The sequence below is a fragment of the Amblyomma mixtum genome, chromosome 9 (genome assembly GCF_055824585.1).
Source record: "Amblyomma mixtum isolate Tamu chromosome 9, ASM5582458v1, whole genome shotgun sequence".
Taxonomy (NCBI): domain Eukaryota; kingdom Metazoa; phylum Arthropoda; class Arachnida; order Ixodida; family Ixodidae; genus Amblyomma; species Amblyomma mixtum.
In genome coordinates this window covers 11,384,984-11,392,764 of record NC_143020.1, presented here as the reverse complement: position 1 = coordinate 11,392,764, position 7,781 = coordinate 11,384,984, and the positions used below count along the sequence as shown (strand labels likewise).

Below are 7,781 nucleotides of genomic sequence, written 5' to 3'. Positions count from 1 at the left end.
TTTCAATATTGTACACATTTACACCGACTCCCTTGCCGCCCTTAAAGGTGCACTGAAGAGGACTCTGAACTTGTCTTTTTGCCGCGGGAACTCGATCTAGACGTTCCTAGCATTCTTAGAAACTGCAACTTATTGCCCTGTATGGCCGATTTCCCTAATTAAATCGAATTAACGTCCGGCTCCCGCCCTTTTTTTTGAATTCTGCCTCGTACGATGGGCGGAGTCGACAAACGCGTGGCCACACAGGGCAATAAGTCGCAGTTTCTAAGAATGCTAGGAACGTGTAGATCGAGTTCCCGCGGCAAAAAGACAAGTTCAGATTCCTCTTCAGTGCACCTTTAAACAGCTTAAGGCTGTCCGGCGCACATTCCAAGTTACACAATCCATTCACCAACTTTGCACAAAATACCCTTGTCCTGTGCGTATACACTGGATTCGCGGGCATGCCCAGGATCCGCATAATATTCATGTGGATGCAATGACACACCTTGACACATCCGATATCCCGCCACCTTCCCCTCTTCCCTCAGATCCGTTCCTGTCCCATGTTTCCGAGAAACAGTCTTTGCGTCAGCGAACACGCGCTCTAATTCCTCCGTGTTCGTACCCTCTCCCCCGGAGTCTCACTCGGGAGGAGGAGGTATCTGTGCGCCGGATTCGGGCAGGAGCGGCTCTGACTCCTTGTGTGCGTCATCGGTGGCGTGACAAACGTTACGAAGTGACAGACAAGTGTCCCCATTGTGGTGCTGCGCCCGACCTGTGTGATGAAAAACACTTGCTGTGGACTTGCCCGGCTACAGCTTCCGTGAGACGACGTTTATTAAGAAACGTTGGCCTGCGATGGGACGTTGCAGACGACTATACCAAGTGGACTCTAGATAATCGCTATATCACGAACTTGTGCCGCTTTTTAAGCGAGGTTTGTTTGCACTCCTTTTTATAACTTTCTCTCCTTTTTCATTATGCCTGATGGCAAACAGCTCGAATAAAAAAAAAAAAAAGAGTATAAATTTTCCCGTGCCCACATGTAGGCCCCGAGGATGTTCTCGGAAGAGGGTGGCAATACATGGTGGTGGAGGATGTAAGGACGATGAAGATCAAGAGGGAATGATTATAGATACGGAAAAGGAAAAGGTTCATCAGAAGTAGCACCCCAGATAAAAATTAGGCATACCTAAAGAAGATGTCAGCGAAGAATACATTTTTGGCGTTTATATTCATGTCGCCTGCATGGAGAACTCGAAGAGACCGTTGTATATGTAATATGACGTACCTAACGCAGCTCAGAACGCCTGCCCGCTGTCCGTCCAAAGACCAACTTCCATACGGACGACGTTGGCTGCAAGCCGGAACGTAAAGATGCCTCTCGAGTCTTGCAGAGAGTATCGGACAAAGGTGTCGATGGGCGTTCCTACAAAAAGGCTTTTGTACAAAATGGCGACACTCGCTTCGACATTGTCCCGCCTCCGTGTTTTGTCCGTGGCAGCTCGCCATCCGCGTGAAGTATAAAGGTAGCACGAGACGCGTGACACGGCCAGCGTGCACATGGTGTTCCCGTGATCACGGTCGGGTGCGCTCTGGCAACCCTCCCCCTACGCCATTTTCTTTGTCATCTCAACTCGCTGACTTCCGCCTTGCTCGACATAAGCACCCCCTACCCCGTCCCACCTTCCCTCAACATCTCGGATGAGTTAAAGGAGGCGCATCTAACGATGCAGATGGCCAGACTCTCGAAATCAAGGGCTGGGAGAAACATTCTACAAAGAAGATTGACAGAGTGGTGGAAGCTCCGGGGGGAGGGGGGGGGGGCGGGTAGATAGGAAAACACAGCCAAGACACAGCACAGATAGGTAAACACATCAAACTATTGACGAAAAACATGCATCCGCTGCATTACGAAGACAGAAGAAAAACGAGGGCGAAAGCACTGTGCGCGAAGTATGGGAAATACGAAGGAGCGTCCTACGCCGAGGTTGGTGCAAATGGAGACAGGCAATCATTTCCCGTAACCGTAGTGGATACGCGGGGACGCTAAATCGCTTCCGGGAAGGTCAGAACCAGGTCCTCCGAGACGGCGTAGGAGACGGCAATCGCTCTAGTTATACCTAGCACAAAGGCTGATCTGGCCTTGAGTGACTTGAAAACGGCAATCTGCAATTTCGAGAAGGGCAGTATATCAGCTGCGGCGTCTCTGCTTTTGATCCGAGTTCGACGCAGAGGAAAGAGAGAGGCTGAGGCGATATGGGTGCCGGCACACTCTGGAAACCCGGGGGACGAGGCGGCTCACGAAAAAGCCCGATGTTTCATCAACCCAGCAGGTGAGTAACCTGTTCCGGGAGGGTTCACAAGAGATGGGGTGGTGTCCTTCCATGACATTACAAATCACTCCAAGTTGAGCCGGAGGTTTTTCCGCCGCCGGATAAGACTTCGGTCAAGGAGCACAAGTGTGTTTGGAGAAGACTCCAGACAAAATGTTTTCTCAGTCGTTATATACTCAGCAAACAACAACCGCAAGAGGTGAAGCCGGAATGTAAATGGAGCAGGGGACCCGGCGACATGCGATCATATACTGTGGGAATGCAAGAAAGTGCGCCTCCAGTGGCTCTGCTGCAAGATCCATCTCTTGAGCAGTGGGAGGCCGTGTTGGCCAGCTCAGACCTGGTTATCCTGGTCCGTGCCTTGGAGTGGGCCGCCGTCAGTCCAGGACTGATAGCCATGCAGCACGGAACCATTTACATGCGCTTTTGAAGAAATAAAGTTTTCCTGCTCCTTCTCCTCCTCCTGGGGAACAGGCTGGTATCCGGAGACAACTCCTGACTGACGCCGTCTACACTTACCCCGGCCCCATCCTCCGCCCGTTGCTATATCCATCCGTCGTGAGCACTTTCCCTTTCCCGCATGATATACCATGGCCTACCCATTCCCACCCCATCTCCAGTTCATCATCCAACATCCTACCCTTACCTCCAGGGAGCAGCGCCTCTCTAACTCCGCAGCCGCCTGACTGCAGTGGCTGGCAGAACGTGCCAGGGCATTCGCCACTAGTTGTGTTCCCAAGCTTGGAGCTGCACCCTGAGTGAACGTAGTTTATTTTTAAGAATTAAAGCAGTTTATTCGTTCATCATTCATCCCAGCTGGTGACGGGCGGCCTGGATACGGAGCGAGCCAGCTTTCGCGACCGCCTCCCTCGCCTTGACCGCTAGCTCTGGGGCACAGTATATCGATCCTGGCCAAGGTTCCAGTCAACATGAACCGCCTGCTCGACTTTAGACGGGCGTAACTGTGGGCAACGCCGTCGAAAGTTGGAATTGGTTTGATGTCGCAGTCAGATGGGGGATATTCTTACAGCGTGGTTGGGAATCATTGTTTAGAGATGGAAAGTGTGACTTCCGTTCCCACACTCGCCCCCCAAGACGATGGCCACGCTAACAGTCCCTATCCCTTGACCTAACCTGCCCATTCTTAAGGCGCCGGGAGCAAAGCACATTACCGCTATCTCGTTACTATCCCCTCCTCGCAACTTGAGTTTGGGGGCCGCGCACAGTACGAGACGCGGGAATGCCGCGGAGCAGAGCAGACGGACAGGCAATATGGCGGTGCCAATAGAGCCATACATATGATGGCAACCCCACAGCTTTTGCGAACCTGCTGGCTATCCCTTGTTGTGTCGTTTTTCGCGGTAAGAGGCGTGGTCGTAGCTGACAGAGCGGTCTCGGTCTCGTGGTATAGTGGCTGCCTTGGAAAAAAGTCAAAACCGGTCAGAGCTGTACAATGAACGCAATAGCCGCCGCCGTGGCTCAGTGGTTATGGTGATTGGCCGCTGGCCCGAAAGACGCGGGTTAGATCCCGCCCGCGGCTGCTGAATTTCGATGGAGGTGAAATGCTAGAGGCCCGTATACCATGCTATGTCAGAGCACGTTAAAAACATCCAGGCGGACAAAATTGTCCGAAGCCCGCCACTACGGCGTCTCTCATTGCGTAAGTCGCTTTGGGATGTTCAACCCCATAAATCAAACCAATCCACGCGTCGTCTGCGTCTCTCTTCGCTGTCTTCCACTCAGATACCACTAGTAGGAACCATGAAACTATGTCAAACAAAGACGCTTCATTACAACGAAGCATCATTCATGAAAGCTAACCAGACAGAAGGCATATATGTAATAGGCTCCCGCATTTCATCCGGAAGTACTTTCGACCGGCTGTTTGTTCACATTCGCACAAACTAGCTACTGCATTAACGCATTCCCAGGCAGCACAACAACATTGGCCGAACGTCGCGCAAGTGTTGGCAAAACTTGGCACGAACATCGGTCCTACACTGGCATTTGGGCCGAGCGCTACCACTTCACACATTGGCCTTACTTTCATGCCAGTTTTGGGCCAACGCTCGGCCGATCAAGCGGCCAACGCAGTCCCGATGTTCGTTCTGCAGCATGGACCAGCAAAGGTCTCATACTGGCATCCAACTTTCAAACATTGGTAGCCAACTTTCAAACATTGGTAGCCAGCTTTCGAATAATGGTTTCCAGCTTTCGAATATTGGCATCCAGCTTTCGAATAATGGTTTCCAGCTTTCGAATAATGGCATCCAGCTTTCGAACGCGGGCACATGCAATTAACCCACTCGGCAATGACCGGCACTGTGGATGGATGTACATACATACCATTCTACCTAGCAAATATTCATAAATGAGGTAGCGAAAGAATTCCAGAAAAAAGACCCGTTTATTGCTTTGAGTTACAAGAATCACGCTTCTAGCGCACACAGGATGGTTTGCGCTACCACCAGCCACCGTGGGGAGTAAAGAAAAGGGGCCCAAGAGCATGGTGGCAGAGGCTGTGGGAAAACAATTTATTTTCAAGTTTGGTGCGTGCCGATCAGGTTGGACAAAGCATCTCGGCAAGCTGCTGCGGCACGGCTAAGGCATCCATAAAGCGCTCAACGGAGCTGTCCTCCAGTGAACTGATCAGTCATATCCAAAGTAATCGTTGCACTCCACTTGCAAGGGGACTGCTGGACTGCATTAAAAGCAATTCCTCGTCCTGTTCTTGCACGATGGCCTCACGAAGCGCCAAGCCTGCAAAGAGATGCATGATGTCATGGTAAGTTGAATTATGGCCATCACAGAACAAAAACAAAAATGATTAAATAACACCGAATTTTGTGAAACACAGTCATCGTGAAGACACTAGCAACATATTTTACAGGATAATTTTTAATTTATTCTTAAGAACCAGCACCACATTAGTTGCACAAAGTGGAATTTAATTTACTAAACTTCCCTTATACCAAATGGTTTAATTTAGTTTAATGCGTCGTGTCGCACTCCCAGTAAATATATTCAATGCGAGATAAGCAAATTAATGTGATATTGAAAACAGATTAATGTATTATTTTGTTTTAATATAACTCGTATCTCTAAATTGCGAGGTAATTTTTTATTCCAGTAAACATGCACAGGTTGTAGCGTCTCTTCCACATGGACGTAAAACAACATTTTTGATTAGTTTTATTTAATGGGGTTAAAAATGCGGCTTGCGATTTTTGACGAAATACGCTGAACGCAAGGAACTCAGGGCACCTTTGTTTTACCTTAGTTGCTTCGCATGCATGCTATAGTTGGATTCGAAACTGCAACTTGAAAACCACACAAAAATACTAGTCTTATAGTCCAGAGTAATGCCCTTTTTCATTGCGAGAGAACTTGGGCAAAAGCTTTAACCAGTAATTGCGGATTTTCTATTGAGTCTGCAAGAGTAGAAGGCAAAAAGAAACACTACGGAAGTATTACACATATCCTTACCAACTAGTCTGCAGTGGAAAATTAATTAAGCGGTTCTGATTTCCGTCGTGCATAAGCGGTAAAGGACATATTCCCGAATGCATCCTATCTCAAGTCATATGAGTTCAAACCCGCTGTTAGCCAAAGTAGTGAATCTTTAGTGAGTTCATCTCACCAAAGACGAAAAATTAAATTCTCACCATTCGGCCACAATTCCACTGCGCACGACGTCAAGCAAGCCATTTCGCAATGAGAGTGGGTACACAGAAGTCGTCCTCGTGCTTTTTGACTCGCTCTCTTCTCCTGCCTAAAAAATAAAGGCGCATGTAGTCGAAGCAACATTTACTACAAAAACCACTTTAACTTCCAGACGTATATCAAGGTAAAAGAGTTTTAGTACTTACAAAAGATCTTGCAGGCGGTACGAACAGCGTCGGAGCTCTCCTAATACATGAGTGTGGCTTTTCGCGTGCACAGACTATGAACGGTACTAGCTCGAGTGTGCATGCATTTTCGTCGCGTTGGTTGTGCACGTGGTTGAGCTCCGCCGTGCAGTCAAGAATGTCTTATTGTGATGAGTCGCGCGGTTCCAAGACGAGCAGTGGAGACGATGGTGTGTGTTGGGGGGGGGGGGGGGGGGTTGGCTGGAGGGGAGAGAGTAATTTTCCTTTACACAGGTTTTGTGGTTCCGAGAAAAGTCCTCGAGCTGAAAGGTGGAGACAGGGAGGTGGAGGAACAGCGAAGCGCGTAGCTGCGTGCGAGGGAAAACAGGTTTGAGAAAGTGACAACCAAAAAGAAAAAATAGCGCTTCGCGGGGTGGGGGGTTAGCCCGCTCCCTGGAAAAGGGCACGGCCGGGAGAACAGGTGGGGAGATATTGGACTTGAAGACTTGAAAGAGAGAGGGAAAGAGGCAAAAACACGTGAAAAGGGTTTGGAATTTTTGGAGAATGAGTCACATGGCTACAGGCAGTACAGAAAGCAATATCTACAAGAGAGAAGTGGATGGGAAACACGGAAGCGTCAAAGTATTGCTACAAAGCTGCAGCAAAAGCCTGAAAATTTTGAAGTGAAAAACTTGGAGCTTCAAGATGCATTTCGCCAAAACGACTTGAGACACTCGCGTATTTTGTGGGGCCGTATGATGTGGCTTCTGTCAGTTAAAGATAGCTTAAAATGTTACCACATAACAAAAATATAAAGCAAAAAATATATCCAAGCAGAATGCGCGCTCTTTTATAGTTTCATGTACCGTACATGCGCCAAACAAGCTAGGTTAACATGCGTCTAACGCCAGTTGTCAGTCCATTTATTCAGTGGTCGTCGAAGAATCCTCAAATTGTTTGTTGGGGTGGAAGTTTCGCGCAAAAAAAGCAAAAACAAACAAAGGCATGTTGAATTGTGGTTCGCAACTACTTTCGATGGTTTTCATCAATAAAGGTGATGTTCGAAAGAAAAAAAGAACCTGCGAGTAAATATGCAAAGATGTGAGCAAGAGCTATATAGCCCCCAATGCAAATTACGCAACAGAAGAATAAAATGGTCAAAAACAACAATTTCCAACACAACGATTTGCAGAAAAGGAAGGAAATAGCAAATCAGAAAACACGGGAAAGGCGCGATCACAGGGCAAGACGTAGGGAAGCGTAGGAATCGCTTAGCACGTGTCCGCGTGCGTTTATGAAGCATCCGCCTAATATTTCACGAGCGCAACGCATAATTCGAAATTACGAGGCGACTGCTTCGTTTCTGGACGTTGCCAAAACTGAGCACAATTTCGGTTTAGCGAATGCACTTGCGCTAATCTATTACGTTTGTATCGCGATCTCCCTGAAGCAGACACCAGCTGCGCACTGCGGCAGTGAATTCCTAGAGCGAATAAAAAAAAGTGATTTTTTATTCCAAAAATTTAATCAAATGAAACTTATTTGATTTTGTTGAAGGCACCTGTTGACAATTTTTGTTGAAGGCGTGTCGTGTGTAATCAGAACGTTAATTCTG

The 7,781-nt window shown here is 48.2% G+C and overlaps 1 long non-coding RNA gene across 1 annotated transcript; it reads right to left on the bottom strand.

Moving 5' to 3' along the window:
- Positions 1–4,706: 4,706 nt before the first annotated feature.
- On the bottom strand, positions 4,707–6,218 carry LOC149328308 (uncharacterized). Its single transcript, XR_016285491.1, has 2 exons — positions 5,984–6,218; positions 4,707–5,078 (listed from the first exon to the last, which is right to left on the bottom strand). It is a non-coding gene; the product is annotated as an uncharacterized LOC149328308 (long non-coding RNA).
- Between the last annotated feature and the right edge of the window lie 1,563 nt (positions 6,219–7,781).